This window comes from Papaver somniferum, unplaced genomic scaffold (genome assembly GCF_003573695.1).
Source record: "Papaver somniferum cultivar HN1 unplaced genomic scaffold, ASM357369v1 unplaced-scaffold_80, whole genome shotgun sequence".
In the NCBI taxonomy this organism is placed as follows: Eukaryota; Viridiplantae; Streptophyta; class Magnoliopsida; order Ranunculales; family Papaveraceae; genus Papaver; species Papaver somniferum.
In genome coordinates, this window is record NW_020650971.1 from 2,267,101 (window position 1) to 2,286,795 (window position 19,695).

General features: G+C 35.4%; 1 pseudogene; it reads right to left on the reverse strand.

The window, feature by feature from the left end:
• Positions 1-16,004: 16,004 nt before the first annotated feature.
• Positions 16,005-19,414, reverse strand: LOC113344926 (annotated as a pseudogene).
• Between the last annotated feature and the right edge of the window lie 281 nt (positions 19,415-19,695).

Here is a 19,695-nt window from a genome sequence, read left to right on the forward strand (position 1 = left end):
AACTGTTAGATAATCTTGTCGCATTCTAACATCACATCCAACTTCTGTAGCTTGTCTTAAACTTAGAATGTTGCTTTGTAAGTTTGGGATGAAGTAGATGTTTGTGACAAGATTATGTTCTCCGGTCTTGCTCTGAAATATAATTGATCCTTTCCCTTCAATTTCTACAGAAGATCCATCCCCAAACTTCACTTGTCCTTTGATTTTCTCATTGAGTTCAGAAAAGTAGTGTCTCTTACCAGTCATGTGATTGCTGGCTCCATTATCTAAATACCAGATTCCTTCTTCTCCATCCTTTGATTCGTAGTTCTTTGGTATTAGTTTCCCTTCGTTTAAGAATACAACTTCGTGCATAAAAAGAGTTGTATATGCTTCCCTTGTTTCATTCTTGTTTGCTTCTTCCATCTTTTGTATTCTTTCAGGGCATACAGAGGAGAAGTGTCCTGGTTTATCACATCTGTAACAAATAATGTTTGATCTATCCTTATTTTCTTTCCCTTGGTTTTGATCATTCTGACTTGTTGTTCTATCTTGTGAGTTAAACCTTCCTCCCCTTCCCCGGCCTCTGTTTACTTTACCACCTCTTCCACGACCTCTTCCTCTTGTCGCATAGTTTTGTTGGTAAGAGTTTGTGTATAAGAGTTTTCCTTGAGTTTCTCCATTGTTTTCTTCATCAAGGATTCTCTCTTCATATGCTTTCAATCTTCCAATTATATCTTCATAGCTAGTCTTCTTTAAATCTAAGACTTGTTCGAGAGCAGCTATGATATGAATATACTTGGATCTTGGTAAACTATTGAGAAACTTCTTTACCAGTTTATCTTCATCAATGGATTGTCCAAGTGACGCAACTTTTGAGGCTATTTCTGATAGCTTTCCTGCAAAGCTATCAATAGTATCAGTGTCTTTCATCTTCATTCTTTTAAATTCAGACATTAAGGTTTGCAGACGGGCTTCTTTAACTCGATCAGCTCCGAGATTACGTGCCTTTATTGCATCCCAAATTTTCTTTGAATTTTCCTGTTCACCAACTTGTAGAACAAGACATTCTGGTATTGCTTGAAAGAGTAATCCAATGACAACATTGTTTTTGTCTGGGTCCAATGTACCAGGATCAATTGTTTCCCAAACTTTGTAGATTTTCATCAGTACCTTCATTCTCATGGCCCATACTGTGTACTTTGTGGCTTTGAGGATTGGAACTTGTATTGATGGCGGCGTGAACTGTTTTGCACCCACAATGGTGGTTTTGTTTTCCATGGCTCAGAAACAAGCTCTGATACCAATTAATGTTAACTGCAAGATGAAACTTATCTTGTATAAAGACTACTCTCTTTATTGATGTTTAGAAAATCTCTCAAAACTAAACACAAGCTCTAATCTTGCTCCTATGATCAACCACAACTTTGGTGATCATATATATATAGAACTATGAATTCCTTTTCCTAGTCCTATTACCTTATTACATGTCTTTCCTTTTCTTAGAACTAGATGACTTCTAATTCCCTTAGGATTACATCAATTTCCTAATCTTGTCCTAACTAGCTTGTTAGTGACTTCTATGTTGAAGTTTAATCAACAATTCGGTTCAAAAGAAAACGACACATTGGACTTCTAAAATGGGAGTTTCGTTCAAACTTCTTCATTCAACTTGACATTTGGGCAGGATGGGATTTGCGAAATAGTTCTGCAACCTGCAAAGTGACATCCAACTATCACTAAAGTAAACGTCGATGCTTGTAAAGCAAAAAATGGATTATTCAACTGCAAAAAAATAATGCTACCTATTTCTTTACCTGTTCATAAATAACATTCTTTCAGTCAAATTACCTCCTTTGGTTGTGATATTTTAACTGCCATTAATCACGGTTGCGAGGCCTAGCATGAATACTTTGAGATGAGCATTCAGTTTACTTGTGTCCAGCTTGTCGAAAAGATCTTTCATACTATCATTTACAGGAATATCCATTTTTCTTAGAACTGTTACGTAAGGTATGTAGTGATATTTAAGGGTATATATGTGATATCGTGAAAGGCTTCACCAAAATTCTTGACGGTTGAAAAGTACCCCTTTTCTTTATTATAATACTAGAACACCGACATACCTCACGTCCAATGGTCCAAGACTCCAAGGTAACCCCATATTTGTCCCTCGTTCCAGAAATGTATCCTTCGCTGCCACTCAAGTAATAAAATATTAGAAAGAGGGTATTTTTGTAATAAGATGCAATGATATAATAAACCCTATTTTTCTCACCTTTGCGGCAGCCACAGTCACTCTAACCTCCATGTTTTTTCTTCTCTTTAAGATTTAGATCTCTCTCTATCATCTCTCCATAAACTAAACTTCGATCTGAAATTCTAGTCTGTATATGGAGTCACTAAATTACTCAAAGAAATAGAAGCATACAGTGAAGACTAATTCACCTTTCTCTTCACAGAAGTATATTAGTTGGGGTTTGTTAATTTCTAAATTTCCTGCTTCTCCTTCATTGATTATGTTATACGACGATTGATGAAACAAATTTATGTTATGAAGTTATTGATTAAAGGTGATTATATGATTGAGTCATTGTACTGAAGTTTACAATCACATAATCTTTATAAGTTTCAATTTTTCAATCATGAATGTCATACAGTATATTTTCGTCAATTTTGATTTTCATAATTTGGCTATGGAGAACGATGTATTTTAGAAATTACTTAAACGACCCCAATATATTTATGTAATGGCTGAATGAAGAATTAAAACCAAGGGAAAAATAGGAAGCGAAATTTGCAGCTTGAACTAAGGGGAGTTCCCTTTATATAATAGAATAGATAAGATATATTCTGTTCTCCACTCTGTTCATTTGCGCCTCCTTCCTTCTTCCTTATCTCTGTAAAGAAACAAAAACCCTAGACACCCAACAAAACAATTCTATTATCATCTCATATCGTTGAATTTTCTCACAATGATTTTTCCTCTCAAAAAATGAATCTTGTCTTTTTCCGACTTCAACAACGCTTCTCTTTCAACACAATCCAATATAAATAAATACAGACTCAACATCAATTGTCTCTCATTTTTGGGCTGCATCACCATTCACTAAAAATAAAGTGACAGATTCTCAGCAGACAAACTGAATAATTTCTTGGGATAGAAATTTCCTAGTCTGGTTACAAGTCTCCTAGTTGAGACAAACAATCTTCAATGGTTTCAATTCATTAATCTGAGTCTTTCATTCAATTTTGTCTATACTGTAACGTCTTTGGTGTTTTCTAATTTCCAAATAGTTCCATTGGTGTTTTTTAGGTCAGTTAGATGTGCATGAATTATGAACAGACTAAAATGAACAAATGTAACCACAGTTGCGTTTCTGACCAATAAAGAAGTCTCAAGCTTTGAGCTGTTGTTACCCTCACGCTCAGGTGATCCAACCTCACTTGATTATTACACTTCAGCTTCAGTTTCTCTGTCTTCATATGGGTATTCGTACCATGATTAGTTATGCAATTTGTGCCGTGAATTCTTACGCTCAATGGAACTGTGAACGAGGGAAAGCAAGTAGGCAGAGGAGCCAAAACCCTATAAAGACGATTCAAACCGTCATGAGAAAGTTTATGCCTAGCCATATTCGGGAATACATAGATCTGCGTATGATTATGAACAAATTGAGATCAAACGTTAAGAGAAGGAAAAGAGTCTAAAAAGCATTGTTGTTGATATGACGACCAATTACAAATGTAGACACAAGTATATATACAATTCAGAAGATATCGTTACATCAGGTAAAGAATGGATAGTATAATCACATGTGATTGTCTCTATTTACAATCCTTTTAGTTCTTAAAGGTAACTAATTAAACATGAAGATCAAGATTCGCCTCCATCTAATTACTAAGTTAATTTAACCGAATAGTACATAAACAATGTAAATCATAAGAATAAACGTCGCATAAATTATAGACAAATCCGAATCCGTTTTTCCTCCTTTTCTTGTCCAAGTAACCAAACCTAATCAACCGTAACTGAAGTGGCTTAGTTCAGAATTTTGGTCAAGTTCTTTGTTTGTTATCAGTTTACCAAATAGGTAGCTGGAAACTATTCCAACAAAGTCAATCAAATACTTTAAACGTTCACAGTGTTGGTGGTCATCAAATACGTTAGGTCATGAGATATATATTATCCGTAAGATCATAAAAGTCAATCAACGATTACAATCAAACCCTAAAACTTAAAGGCAGACCTTAGACCCATATATATAAGTAGAGAAGTTGTCCCTCAGTTTTCTTATCCACCCAAATCCAAAGTCCAAACTCCCCTTTACCCTGAGATTCAATAACCAAACAGATCTATAAATCTATGATCCATCACTGGAAACAGAAACATCAGAGCAATTTCTTACGGCAGATTCTTCATCAACAACTTGTTAGCATAATGATATTTCCTCTCAAAACATTAAGATCCACTTCTTCAAGGCTCGCCGTTTTCAAATCACTTGAGAGATGGTTTGGAGTAGATAGTCTTTTAGCATAACCAAATATCCATTTTTATTATTTTTTCTGGGAAGAGTTAGTTTTTGTATTACTAGTTAACACATGTTAGCTAGATTTCTATTTGTTGTCACAGATCGTTTCAGTTTGAATTAACTCAAGACGAAATCAAGTTGTTATTGTTGTTTTTTATGATCATATCTACTTAAAAATGCTGTTGTTGTTAACCAATATCATAGCCATTTACAAAACATAAACCAGACATGATGTTTCTCAACCTTCCCATTCTGTATCTCTTTTTTGTTTATGTTGGTCTTAAAGTGTGGTTTGGGCCTTTTGGTCTAAAAGAGACGGAAGCATTTCGGCTCCTTTGCTAATCGGTGAGAAAAAGGAGTGTCTACTGTTTATATTCAAGTTTACCACCACCGACAGTGTAGGTTTGCAACCATATGAAAGATGCAAAGGGGTGTACTTGGATTCAGTTAAATTGTATAGCAACACCAAAAGGATGCAAGCATTACTGCCAACAATAAGAAAATCTCAAATGATTCAATTGAGAAACCTTTTTTTTACTCCAGATCCTTTTCTTTGATGTCCAATCATATATATATTTGCAGAAAGAGATGCACTTACGTCATAAGTCTGTGCTATTGGGTTGGGTCGTGGGTGTGCCATTGCAATTTAACAACAGAAGATGTGCTGCACTGCCCTACTGATGACCTAGGCGAAATTGGTCTTCATGCCTGGTAATTTTAGATTAAAAACTAAAAGCAATGTAAAAGTCTGTAAATACAACATTACATGAAACTCAACCTTTTTATGGTGAAACAACTTTTCAAAAGGAAAATTAGAACTGATCTTACATTATGATTACTCATTAACTTACTTCTCGCATACAAATTTGCAATTACACAAGTAGAAGACTAGCTAAGCTTAAGATAAATGAACTCATAAACGGAGATATTTTTTTAAAATATGTCACGGTAAAAGAGAGCTCTCACATTCATAACTAAAGATTCCCCTAAAAATGTTATGGGATGTGGTGAGCAATATCTTCAGGCGCACCGGATCAAGGAAGACTCGGAGAGCCAACATCAGGCTGGTTCACCATTTGATAAAGAAACATAACCTGTGTTAAAATGTTGCAACCAGGTAATTGAACCGGGACACGAAGTTGACTAGAAGATTCAACCTTAATTTCTGAGAGGAGAAATCATTATGCTTAAACAGTATTGTTGTTGTTGCTGATGATGCTTTCAAATAGTTGACCATGAATTTTGAAGTTATATTTTTGAGATGTGGTGCCGTCAAGTTTCAGGGCTAGGGTTTTATTTCTTATTCTTCTACTAAAGAACTAGAAAGAGGTTTATCAATTTTATACAAGTCTTTAGGATCTGCCCGTTTTAGTATGGTTTAATTATAATCGTTGATTAAGTTTCACTAAATGATCTAATGGATGATCAGTATGTTATGACTGACCAGATATCTGCCCGAAGAATCTTTATTAGACAGTTGTGATTTAACGTCGGATACACGTGGTAGAGTTTTAAAGGATTTGATGTAGCCAGCAGCTTAATAGTTTTGGATTTTTTTTTCGAAAATCATTTGTAATTGGTAAACCCAATTGTGTTTTTATCTTAGTCTGTTGTGCATGATCAGATGTACATCTAACTGACCTAAGTAACCAACAAAAAAGAAAACCAATGAAACTATTTGGAGACTATAAAACAAGCCATAATTAACTGTTGCAGATAACAACTTGGTGAAATTAGTATTCTCATATTATATATGATTGTTTTTTCACTTACAACTAATTTTTTTTTTTTAATAATAATTAGATGACTGGCTATCCTAAAATGTGTTAACTGATATAAAAATTAACGAGCTATTACATTCCAAGATCACCTGTTACATACTACCCTACCATAAAGTAACAGTAAAACCCAGACACAACCCCTGCAATGTCATGGAGGAAGCAGTGGTAGATCTGGGATGCATTTGGTAGGGGGAACAACCAAAAAAGGTAATGCCCCATAGTAAAGAAAATATCAATTTTCTGAGAAGAAAAATCATTGCGCCGGCAAGTTATTGTTGTTGATGCTTTTGAAGAACTGGACTTTTGTTGTTAATGTATTTGTTTTCCATTCATGGATCACTACAGATTTACAGATTAGATCTCCGTTTAATTTTGAGGGTGAGAGGGTTTTGTTTGGATTCTCTCTATTCTCTTCTCCACTATTCTTTTTATATCAAGCTTATTATAGGGCGGCATGTTTTATTAGAGGGGCGGCAGTGTGATAGTAGTATCTCTTTAGTTGGTTAGGGAATGTAAATTGACTAGGTTACCCTCCCCATTTTTTAACCTAAATTGAAAATTTGTTTTCTTTCTTCTTCTCTTCTCCTCCTCATCCCATCAACCATAACCTCCATTAAAACTCAAAATTTCATCGTCTTCAATTATCGACGATTCGAAAATTAATCAAGTGTGGTGTAATGAGTTATATGAACTATGTTTTGAAAAAATTCCAATTAGGGTTTAGTTTATCTTGTTCGATTTAAGTTTTGTATCAAAAATTAGGGTTTAGATGAAAATTGAAATTAAAGTTTCTGGGTTTATGTGAGTTACGGTTGATTTTAACTCTATTATGAACCGTAACCGGAGATTTTGATGTTGTTACGGTTGGTAATAGTTCAACTACCAGCCGTATGTTCTTGTACCTGAGAATTTTATTCAGTTACGGTTGGTATATAGCATTTGGTTACCAACCGTAACTGAGTTACGGTTGGTATCGAGCATTTAGTTACCAACCGGAACTGGTTTTACAATTGGGTTTTTCCCAAATTTAACCAGTTGCGGTTGGTAGTTCATCTTTTACGAACCGTGATTATGAATTACGGTTGGTTATGAGCAAAAATCCAACCGTAATTAGGTCTGAAAATGTAAGAAATTGAATTTTTTACGTATTTGACAAACAAAAAGCTAGTTGGGACTAATTTAGAAGTATACCTGGTCATTTTCAGGCATTGGATTTTCACTTTGTTGGTTAATTTCTTCAATTGATTAAGATTAACCTTCACTTTGGGTTAAAACTTCTCTACCATCTCCAAACTTTTTTTTTTAAACTCTAAAATCTGATTTTGTTTTGATTTTGAGTTAATATAAGTGAAATTAATCATTAACACTAAACTTGATTATTATCACTAAACTAAGTTATCAATTATAAGGGTTAATTTATCATTTCCAGTTTTTTTGATAAGGGACACCTTGAATGATCATGTAATGACCCTTTTTACCATATTGGAATACTGCCCCTCTAATAAACTTTGCCGCCCCTATAATAAGGTTGTTTTATATGGCTTTGAGATCTGCTTATAGTTTAGGGTTAATTTGTGATCGTCCGTTTACTTTTACTATTTGATCTAATGGACGATGCTTATTCTATCCTCGTGGGGCAGCTGACCGGAATATAAGTTGATAGATAGTTTTACTCCTGTGATAATGAACCTGGAAGATTTCAAGTGTTGCTATTCTATTTGGCGGGGCAAAAGACTTGTAGCACTGACGCGGGTACGACGGAATTGGATATGCTGGCACAAATAAATCCACAAATCAGTAGGGCACCAACACATTATGAAGCTTTTTATATTTTCCACTATATGTATAAATTATGAATGTAATTTCTTATAATGATGATGGAATTTGGATAAACGATAAGTTTGTGTAATGATAAAATCACGAAAACTAATGAAATGATATATATACCACAAAATTTAAGTGTTTTTACGACAAAATTTTAGTTGAGAATGATAAACCTACCGATAGTTTTTCCCGCAAGAGGAGACGTACAAAGGGACCCACTTCTTCCTTTACCCGTCCAGATGTTTAGAGGAGCGGCCCAGATTGCATTGGTTCCCTTTTCGGGATATTACTCGGGAGAATAATCGGTGAGTGTAGCATCTCCCAATTTTAATATCTATAAAGAATCTTATATTATTAAAGAAACCTCATAATGCTATATATTTTTCCAAAACAAATTATAAACTTGTGTTATAAACTTGTGTATGAAATTATACAATTTTAGCCTCCAATCGTGATTTATATACAATCTAAGAAGGGATAATGGTGTAAAAATAAGAATCACTAAGCATATTATTTGACACTACGTGGCTCTATCATTGTTTTTATATGACAAGATGACATAAAATAAGCACTGATCTCTAGCCAGATATGTAATAAGTAAACTAGTTTTTCGCAGTTCAGTTATCATTCTAAGTAAGACCGTAAATAAGTAAACTAGTTTTTCGCAGTTCAGTTATCCTTTGGTTTGTTAATAGCATCCCAAGCAATGTAGAATAGACCTTTAGATTTGTCTTGCTCCTTGTTCTAGAAGAAGTCCCTTTGTATAGCATTTAGTTATTTACAGGTACCTTTGGGAATCTTGAAGCAATTCATTTTTGTATATACTTGAGGTGGAAGTAACAGTTTGGATGAGAGTGACTTTTCCAGCTATAAATAGATTGGTTTTCCAACCAGCAAATCTTTGCTTTAGTTTATCCACACATGGTTTGAAAGCTTGAATCTTGCTTCTGTTGGTGAAGAGGGGGGAGCCTAAGTATTTATCAGTACTTCTAATCCTTTGAACATGCATGGCTTCACTTATTTCATCTGCAATATCTGGAGAAGTGTTTTTACTGAAGAAAATTCCAGATTTAGCAAAATTGATCAGTTGTCCATAGGATTGACCAAATTCTTGGAAGATCTTGATGAGATTGTTGCATTCTGTCACGTTGGATTTGCAGTAAATCATGCAATCATCAGCAAAAGATGGTTAATAACAGGAGCATCGTTACATATTTTGGTTCCATGAATGAGCCCTTGAGTTTCAGCAGATATCAGATATCTTTATAATGCCTCCATGCATAATAGAAATAGGTTGGGGGATAGGGGATCTCCTTGTCTGAGCCCTCTAGTTGGTTTGAAGAATTTTCCAGGAGATGCATTTATTAAAACTGCAAGGTTGGTAGTAGAAATGCATTGGTGGACAAGGTTGCACCATTGATTGCTGAAGCCCATCTGTGTCATCACTTTGATAAGAAATTCTCAGTTGACTTTGTCAAAGGCTTTTGCCACATCAATTTTAATTCCCATGGTGCCATTAGCTCATTTTTTCCCTTTTCTGGTGTTCATATGGTGAATAATCTCATGGCGATGGCAATGTTGTCAGAGATTTGTCTGCCATGGATAAAGACATATTCAAAGGGTGATATAAGTTTGGGTAGAAGAGGTTTGAGTCTCTAGGAAAGAAGTTTGGATATGATTTTGTAGGTGGTATTACATAAGGAAATAGTCCTGAATTGGGCTGGGGTAGTTGGGTTATCAGTTTTAGGGATGAGAGAAATGAAAGTGGAGTTCATCTCTTTAAGAATGAAGCCAGAAGTGAAGAAAGTTTGAACCATGATGATGATGTATTCACCAACTACCTCCCAGTTATCCTGGAAGAAATTTGATGGGAAACCATTAGGACCTGGAGCTTTATCTCCTGCCATGCTGAAAAGAATGTTTTTGATTTCCATAGCATCAGGAGTCCTTAGAAGATTGATGTTCTCAGTGTTGGTGATGGTATTGGGTATGAGATATATGAGGGATTGATTGATGGTTATAGGTTCAGCTGTAGCCATATTATCAAAATGGTTAGTGAAGCAAAGATTAATTTCATTATTGTTGTAAAGCCAGGTGCCATCTTCATGCTGAATGGAGACTATTTTGTTTCTTATGTATCTTTTCTTGGCAGAAATATGGAAGAAGATGGTGTTTTTGTCTCCATGTTTGATGAGTTGATCTCTGCTTTTTGTATTCCAGAACTTTTCTTGAATGTCTTGCCAATGTTCCACTTTTTTCTTGGCCTCTCTTATAGCCTGACCTCTATTGTTGTTGAAAATGTTCTTAGTCACCCATTCCGATTGTTTAATACTGTCTTCTATATTTGTCTTGATATTGCCATATATTTCTTTGTTCCATTTCTTTAATTTGACTTTAATTTAAATGGTATGTGACCCTGTGTCCAGGATGGGTTGGTATTGAGAAGAATGGGGTTATGATCAGAGCCAATGGCTGGAAGGTTTGAAATGGTAGAGCTAGGATGTGTTTCAAGCCAACTTTCAGTAGCAAGACCTATGTCTAATCTTTGTTCTGTTAACTGAGGACCAACTCTTTTGTTAGTCCATGTGAAGGGACATTCGGTGTAGCCCAAATCAGTAAGATTAGATGCTTCCAATTTCTCTAGAAAGATGTTAGCTTCATTATAATCAATCGAATGTTGGCTGAATTTTCATGATCATGCAAAACAAATCTAGGCAATAATGAAATGACAAATTCCGGTAACATAGAAGTTAAATACGTTAAATAGAGCTTTAAATATACCACGTTCCTTGTTGCCCCAAAAATTCTGTTTGATCGCTTTTAATGTTGTAGCGAGAATCGAACAGATATTCCTCACTCTAATCGCTCTCTCAATTTTTTTTCTTTAAAAAGATCTACCACCAAATAAGATCTTCGTATGAGTTCTGTATTTATCTTTAGTTGTTTTCTTGTTTTCATTTTTAAATTTCTTCTATAGTAAAAGAAACAACTCGTGCAGCGGATGATGAAAAACATATCCATATATATTATAGTGAAAAATCCTACTTTTCTTTGTAGAAAATAGTTGCTGTGATCCGACAGCCCAGAAAATAAAGCTGTTAAACACAATGGGATTGAGTGTCCAAATAAAAAGGTTAAATAAATAATAATTCGAAGACAAAAACTCTGTAACCCGATGGGCTACTTTACAGATTCTTGATAAATTCTTACTTAGTGGTTGTTGTTGGCAACAATTAATCTAGCCAAAGTCAAGAAAAACACCTTTGGAGAAGTGTTTGCTAATACATCTACTGACCTTATACGTTTAGGTAACTTTGGCTGGTGACTTTGTTTAATTCATCATTTTACTACTTCGGTATATGGTGTGCGTGTTCCATTTTTTACCTGCTTTAATGACAGTCTAAGATAAATCATGGAGCTGAATTCTATCCATCTAAACACTTCATGGAAAAAAAATTCCATCTAATTGATCTGAAGTCCCTCTAGTTTATCTTAAATTTTGAAAAATCTTAAACCACGTCCAAATCAATTCTCAGCCATCCAATTTGTATCTTTTTCTTCTAAACATTGGGGTTGGCATGATCTATTTGTTTAAAGACTGTATGTGAAAGTTCCAAATCTTGGCTAACAGAACCTTAACCAAACAATATAGATACTCAATCGCACAAATCAATGGAGCCAAATTGAATCCACTAATTCTGGTTATGTTTTGTAAATGGCAATAAAGATCATTATTAACAACAACTTCATTTTTAGTAGATCTGAATATAGAAACACAACATCAGCAAATGCAAATACAACTTGATTTAGTCTTAAGTAATCATTAATCTTATACAAACTGAAATGATCTGTAATGACAAATTGAAGACTAGATAATATGGGTTAACTGACACCAAAAGAAGAACAAGAGGAGCTTTCCCGATGCTAAAAGACGACAATACCTTTTGTCTAAACGCCTCAACGAAAACATAGATCGATGACTTTAGCAAGTATAAAACTCAACCAAAACAATACGTCAAGCCCAAGCTAAGGACGATCTTGATGTTCTGAGAGGAGATATCATTCTGCTGAGAAGATGTTGTTGAAGAATCCGCTTTGAAGAATTTCTTCAGGTGTTTTTGTTTCCATTGAATCTAATGGATCATAGATCCACAGATTTGTTGGCTGCTGAATCTTGGTTACACAGATTTGGGTGGAAATGAGAACTGAGGGGCAACTTTTCTACTTGAGTTACTTTGCATTTGGGTCGTGAATTTTGGTACGTGTTTGCGTTTGGGTCGTAAATTTGTTCAATTTAATGTTTGGGTGGTTGACCCGTTAGTCAACTGGATGTTATGGTCAAACAGTTAAGTTAGTTAACGGCTGTCAGTTATGTTAGAGGCGTTAAGTAAGTTGAATACAAAGCTGATATTGATCCACGTTTGTGGTTCAGTAATTCGAAACGTGTCAAGCTAAATTAATATTTGAAGCAGTCAAAAGTCTTCCTCATCTTCCTGTTCCTTGGCTCTTTTTCGATCATCAATTATCAAATAACCTTAATAATGTTGGAAATAATTGGGTTTCACAAAGGATGAATGAATCAGAGAAGAAAGTGTTGCACTCCAAAACTTTCAAGGCTTGTATAAATTTCTTTTAGACAAATATTTCTACCCTCCCAATAACAATTGGCGATTACAACAGGTATGCGAAATATTGCCTTCAGGATACAATGAAAGCCCTGCAACGAAAACTGAATTCAAGGTTTGTACCCCTTGATTCAATCAAGAACACACAAAGAGATTTCTGATTTCTGATGATGCTTTTTGAAACAGAGAAAACAGATTGATTTTTCTTATATCTTAAACGAAACTGGGAGAAGCTATTTATAAAGGGTTTTGCACCTGTTGGGAATAGGTGTTTCTATTCACGAACCGTCAGGTTCCTTCATCAACAGACATCAATGGTGTCTTTTGGATTCGAAATTTTCGAACAGGCTTTTATCGGCCAAATAAAACCTTCAGGTCGACCACAGCCTGGGGGGCGATGCCCCCCAGGACCCCCCTTTGGTAAGCGGTGTTGAAAATATTCCAACAAATAATTCCAAATTATCAAAATCTTGATACCCAAACCAAATCATGAATACTCTAAAGTCCAATTGATCACAACAGGATACACCCAGCCCGCAAATTTCGAATTTCTGAAAATATTTACCTTCAATTGAATCAAAATCTTGACCCCCAAACCCTCAATGATCACAAATCCAAAAACCACTTATTCCAATTGGTAAAAATCTTGAAGTGGGATTCATCTTCTGCTGGTGGAGGAACTAGGTTCCTTTTTCTTCCACTGTTAACGGTGGTTTTTTCCAGTTGGGATTTGTAGTAGTGGTGGAATTGAAAACTAAGCTTATAATTTGTAAACAGATGAAAATATCAAAATCACTAATCGATATTTCAAATATATTACAAATCCTTATTTTTATCAAAATCACTAATTATACTCACAGACGTTAAGCATGATAACGTTTTGGTCACAATATCCAGTTGACTAACGGGTGAACGATCCGAATACTAAATTGGACAAATTTAATACCAAACGCAAACATGTACTAAAATTCACGACCCAAATACGAATCAACTCTTTCTACTTATACCTTAGAGCTTTGGCCGTATATTCTAGGGTTTAATTATGATCGTTGATTAGTTTTTAGTTTATGATCTAACGGATAATATGCATCTTATGACTGACCATTTTAGCTTACCACCAACAATGTCGGTTTACATTACGAGTAGGTCCTACGGTGGAATCAGAACTTAAAATAGCGTGAAATGTCTAGTCAAACGCCGGCCATCCAAGTTGCGGCATTTCACTTGTTTTTTCCTAACCATCTTCTGAAAGTGAGCTTGGAATTCAAACGAAAGCGAAAATTCGTATGACGCCTAGCGTGATTGACGCAAGATTAACAAGATTCTTTGTCAAAATACGGTTTCCTTTCAAACTAGATATTCAGCGCATTAGATTATCTGGTTCTTCTAATGGTCTGGTTTTTCTTAGGCTACATGGTGGTGCTAAGGTCTTGGTGTTTCTGTGGTACCTAGGCACCAGGGAATACAAGAAATATCCTCAGTCCCGCATAAATGGATTATGTTCTAACAAAAGTGGATTAAGTACATAGTGGATGTCTTTTCGCTAAAATCGAATTCTTGGGAAAATATTCAAACTCCTTATAGATTTACATATGCTGAGCGGAAAACTGGAGTAATGTGGCGTTTCAAAGAAATTCCAACTTCGAAGTTTTTTCTTGCAAACCATCTTCCAATGCCCACTATGGAAACTCCTATGTCTGCGAGCCAAGGATTGGCTTCCCACCAGATTCAAGATAAATTCTTACTTAGTAGTTGTTATTGGCTACAATCTAGCCGAAGCCAAGACAAACACCCTTCGAGAAGTATTTGCTAGTACGTCTAATGACCTTACTTTTAGGTAACTTTGGCTGGTTACTTGGGTTAATTCATTTTAATACTTCAGTCTATGGTGTGTGCTCCATTGATCATGGAGCAGAATTATATCCATCTAAACATTTCGTGGTAAAAAATCAATCTAATTGATTTAAATTCCCTCTAGTTAATCTTAATTTTGAAATATCTTAACCACTTCCAAATCAATTCTCAGCTGCCACTCCATTTTGTGTCTTTTTCTGTATCTATAGGTCTAAAAATTGGGGTTGGCATGATCTATCTATAAAAAATGTTCCAAAACTGTATTTGAAAGTGCAAAATCTTGGCTGATTATCTAAACAATATAGATACTCAATCGCACAAATCCATGGAGCCAAATTGTATCCACTAATTCTGGTTATGTTTTGTAAATGGCAGTAAAGATCATTATTAACAACAACTCCATTTTTAGTAGATCTGAATATAGAAAACAACATCGGCAAATGCAAATAGAAGTGATTATAGACAACAACACTAGGAATTGCAAATAACAACTGGGTTTCATCTTAAATTATCCTGCATTTTTTCTTCATATACAACAAACTCAAATGATCTGTATTACAACTAGTTAAGATAGATGGATTAACTAATACAAATATAGTCTAAATAGAGATATTTTATAAAAGACAATCCTTTTTACCCTGAATACACCTTTCAGTGATCTTCATCGCTGAACCCTGAAACTAAATCAAAACAATTGTTGCAGTAAAATCTTAATGTTTTGAGAGGAGATATCATTTTGCTGACAGGTTGTTGTTGAAGAATCTGCCGTGTGGAATTTGTCGTGGATGTTTCTGTTTCCATTGATGGATCATAGATTTACAGATCTGTTGGTTATTGAATCTTAGGGTAAAGGGGGCTTTGAATTATGGATTCTTTGATTCTTTCTTTCTCTACACAGATCTGGGTGGAATGAAAAGAGAAATGAAGAACAACTTTTCTATTTATATGGCTTAAAGTTCTGCCCGTGTAATTTAGGGTTTAATTAGGATCATTGATATACTTTAGTTTACGATCCAACGGATAATATGTGTTTCATGACTGACGGCATTTGCTGACCACCAACAGTGTAAGTATGCGGTAAGAGTAGGTCTTTTAGTGGAATCGGACCTTGTAAAAAGCTTGAAATGTCTAGTCAAATGGGATCATTATATTCCATTGATTTTTTTTTTGGAGATGTTGTCCAAGCGTTTGTTGTTTGGATTAACACTCAAACCAAATTTTAGGAGCGTCACGCTTATCCTTGTTTCTATTTGAAGTGGTGAGTTGAAGAATGCATGAGTGACAAAAAAGGGTACTCGGATCGGATGAATTGTTAAATTGGATAGCAACACCAAGAGGTGAATGCAAACATTACTGTCAAACAACAGGAAAGGCCCAAAGGAGATGATGATTTTTACATCCATCCGTTACTAAAAATTAGGCTCATTGGGGCTGGATACACAGCTCCTCTGGTCAAGAAACTTGGTGAGAATGAGATGCATATGTTTTGCAAACCGTTGCTCTGCTAGCTTTTGTTCCTTGGCTTCAGCATCTGTCTTTAAACCCGTTAACTGTTATCTATACTCGATATCGATTCTCTCTAATTTTTGATTCAATATCCTCCATTTTATCTCTTCTCTTACTAACCTTCTCAGACTCCAATTGAAGTCCCATTCTTCTAACTCTCCACTCTGCTTCCTTCTTATGCTCTTCCCAAACTCTGTGTCCTTCCTCCAGTTCTCTACAGTACTCCTCAAGCTCGCTAATAATTTGATTATCTCTGCCATTTGAAGGAGGCAAAGAACAATTATTCAAGCCTCTTTCAGGATGCAACCATGGGAAGGTGGGAACTAGATCGACTGTTGAGGGTGGCCTTGTATTAGTAGGTAGACCATTGGAAGTTGATAGCCAAGGAGGAAGCAAAGTTGGTGTTGGAGGAGTAGGAGGGGCTGAGTGAAGAAAGGCTCCATTTGAGGCAGTTGTCATGACAAACTGCGGTGCTTGGTGTTGACTCACTAGTCTCTGAGTAAATGTCTCCAGTATGCGATCATACTTTCCTTCTTCGATTGGTTTTAAAGAACTGCTGCTCTCCTTTTGTTCCCTCTGTTGCTTCTCCTTGAACACTTCCCACCACTTGGCTAACCTCTTTGCGGTTCGCCCATGAAACTCAGCTGGAATTTTCGTTCTTGGTTTGAAGGTGGATCACAAGGCACTGCTCGTCTGCTGTCAGGGATCCTCTCTTGATTCCAGGCTTGAGGATTTTGCATTTCTACGGAATGATACATTCATTCGTAATATAGCGTCCTCTTCGCTTGTCCAACCCTGTCCGTCCTTCATTTCTAGTAGCAAACATGAGCGTTGCGCATCATTGGTTCTTCATAATGCATCTGAACAGAGGGGAGTCACAGAAACATTAGATGCTTAATAAATATGAGCCAAACGTTAAAAGAAGAAGTTCACAAGTAATAGAAAGTGGTATGGACAGCAAGAAATGCAATTCTGTGGTAAAGGATTTTTATTTGGATATCCACAATTTTATGCCTAGAACCTCAGAAATTTCAATCCAGAAACCACAGTACGAACAGCAAAAAATCACATGGCAAACGAATACACAATAAGAAAATATGACTCCCAAAATTGATCAAAAGGGGATACTCACATTCATAATTGACACTCACACTATTCATGTACGAACACCAAACTGCATTTAAATTTTGTTTCCAATTCAAAGACCACAGAAGAATATAAGAGCTTCCATTCACCAATTATATAGGTCTGGTTTTACTTTATCTTGCAAAAATTTCTTATCTACTCCATTAATCCAATTTGAGGTGTGAGATAGTAATCTCAGGTACTAATTGGGTCAAATCCTAATCGAGTCGACCATGATCTTCTTCTTGTTTTTTTGATGAGATGATAGACAGATGTTTCTCTATAGAGAAGAAGGAGCTGCAACCACATGAACAGACCGAAGAAGAACACCATCTCTATCTATATATACTTCTAACGAAGCTTAGGGTTAAGTTTTGATCGTTGAATTATTTCATCTATCCATATTCCATTCTTACCAGATACAGCGATTGCAAAGTGCTGGGTGTATCCTTAAAACGACCTGGGCTCGGTGTTTTGAGTTTGGGGTCACAGCAACCAAGCCATAGCTTGCATTGTCGTAGGCCTAGTCTAAGTCTAACTCTTATCAAGAAATCTGTTTTGAGGCATACGGATATGTTTTGAGGCATACTTTCGGCTGAAAATTGAGTTTGCCTAGAAAAAAACTCGGTCTGCTTCCAAATAGGTTTCCTTATCAAAACCGTGGCCAAGTCTTGTGATTCAATCGCTTGAACGTGATCTTTTGCGCCACGTCTTGAGTCACAAGACCATCTTTTTGTAGTTGCGGAAAATACTACAATCACATCCATACAAGAATCTAACAATACACTAAGAAATCATGGTGAAAATTATTCATTTACTCATTAGAATCTTAAGTTGGATACAAGATAATATAAAGATTTTATTTGCTCTCCAAATAAAATTTCTCTCTCCTAATATCTTGTATAACACACTCTCTGAAATCTCTCTCATTACATGATAGCCCTTCCCTTTATATAGGATTTTACATAGTGGATGATAGTTAAGATGAAGGGTGAAGTTGGTGCCAAACTGAAGGAGGGACAAAAATGGTGCTGGTGTTGGTCATACCATTTAAATAATTTGTTATGCATCTATGAAAATGGATGCATAACATGTTATGCATCTATAAAATATGTTGCATAACTTGTCATGCAGTCCAGAAAACAGTTGCATAATGCGCTATGAAACATTTTTTTTGTTAGTATTGAAGCCAACAAAAACAAAAACTGTATAACTTGTCATGCACCTACAATAATTCTGCATAACATGTTGTGCATTCGTGAAAATGGATGCATAAAGCATTTTGCAACCATATTTTTGTAAGAATTGATGCATAATCTTTTATGCAGCGAAGGAAATGGATGCATAACATGTTATGCATAAATTAATAGATGCATGAACCAAAATACAGTTGCATAACATTCTATGCATCTTTTGTTGTGTCTGCATAATGTGTTATGCATCGTTTTTGGTGGCTGCATAATGGTTATTTACCAAATTTTTGAAAATTTTGCTTAAAAGAACAATCTCCGATTTTTTTAGCAAAAAACTTAAATTTGATATTGTTGTTTGTACTCGTTGTGTAGCTCTCTTAAAAATATTTCTAACGGTATAAAATTTATAAAATTCCAAGACGCATATTTTTAGATATGTTATATCCAAGTTGCGTTGCCAGTTATACCCCTGATGCATAACCCGTTATGCAGACATTTTTCACAGTTTCATATAATTATCGGTGTCACGGAACTAAAAATTAATCTTGGGCCTAACAATAAGAATTTTTTTTTGGGGGCCTGCGCCTTATTTTCTCTAGTTAGAACTCTTTCTATTATGGGCTTGTAACAAAGTAGTTTTTGGCAGGAAAAAGAGTAGTAGCATTATGTTATGTACTTCAGCCGTCCAATTATGTGATTTAAACTTCTTTTTCCTTTCATTCTGATCCCCCTTCATGAACCACTTGAAGAATTCCGCTTTTGAATATATTTATGTTAGCTTTTCCATTATTAAAAAGAATTGAGTTCTTTTGGAACCATAATTCTTTCATTGTAGCACAAGCAGCTGTGAACCGAACTTCTTTAATAAATAGACTGTGATTATCTGCTGCCTTACAAATATCTGCAAATGACAGTGGTCTTGGAAATGCAAATACTGAACATAACCAAAACCAGATCTGAATACTAAAAGCACTGAACCACAAAGTGTGTTCCATGTTATCTTGTTCTGATATACACACACAACATCTTTAAGGCATTGCATATCCTTCTTTTCTCATTGTTTCATCATCAATGTAAACACCCTGTAATAGTTTCCGTATATTGCAAGCAATAGATGGATGTAAAAAAGCTTTCCAAATAAAAGAAGGCCATACCAATTGCTGATGTTTGAATCTCAGTTTCTCCACTGCCATTGTTGTTGTGAAACCACTATTTGCACTTCCATTCCATGTTATACAGTCAGCTCCACCATTAATTGCAGGCAAATTACTAAGAA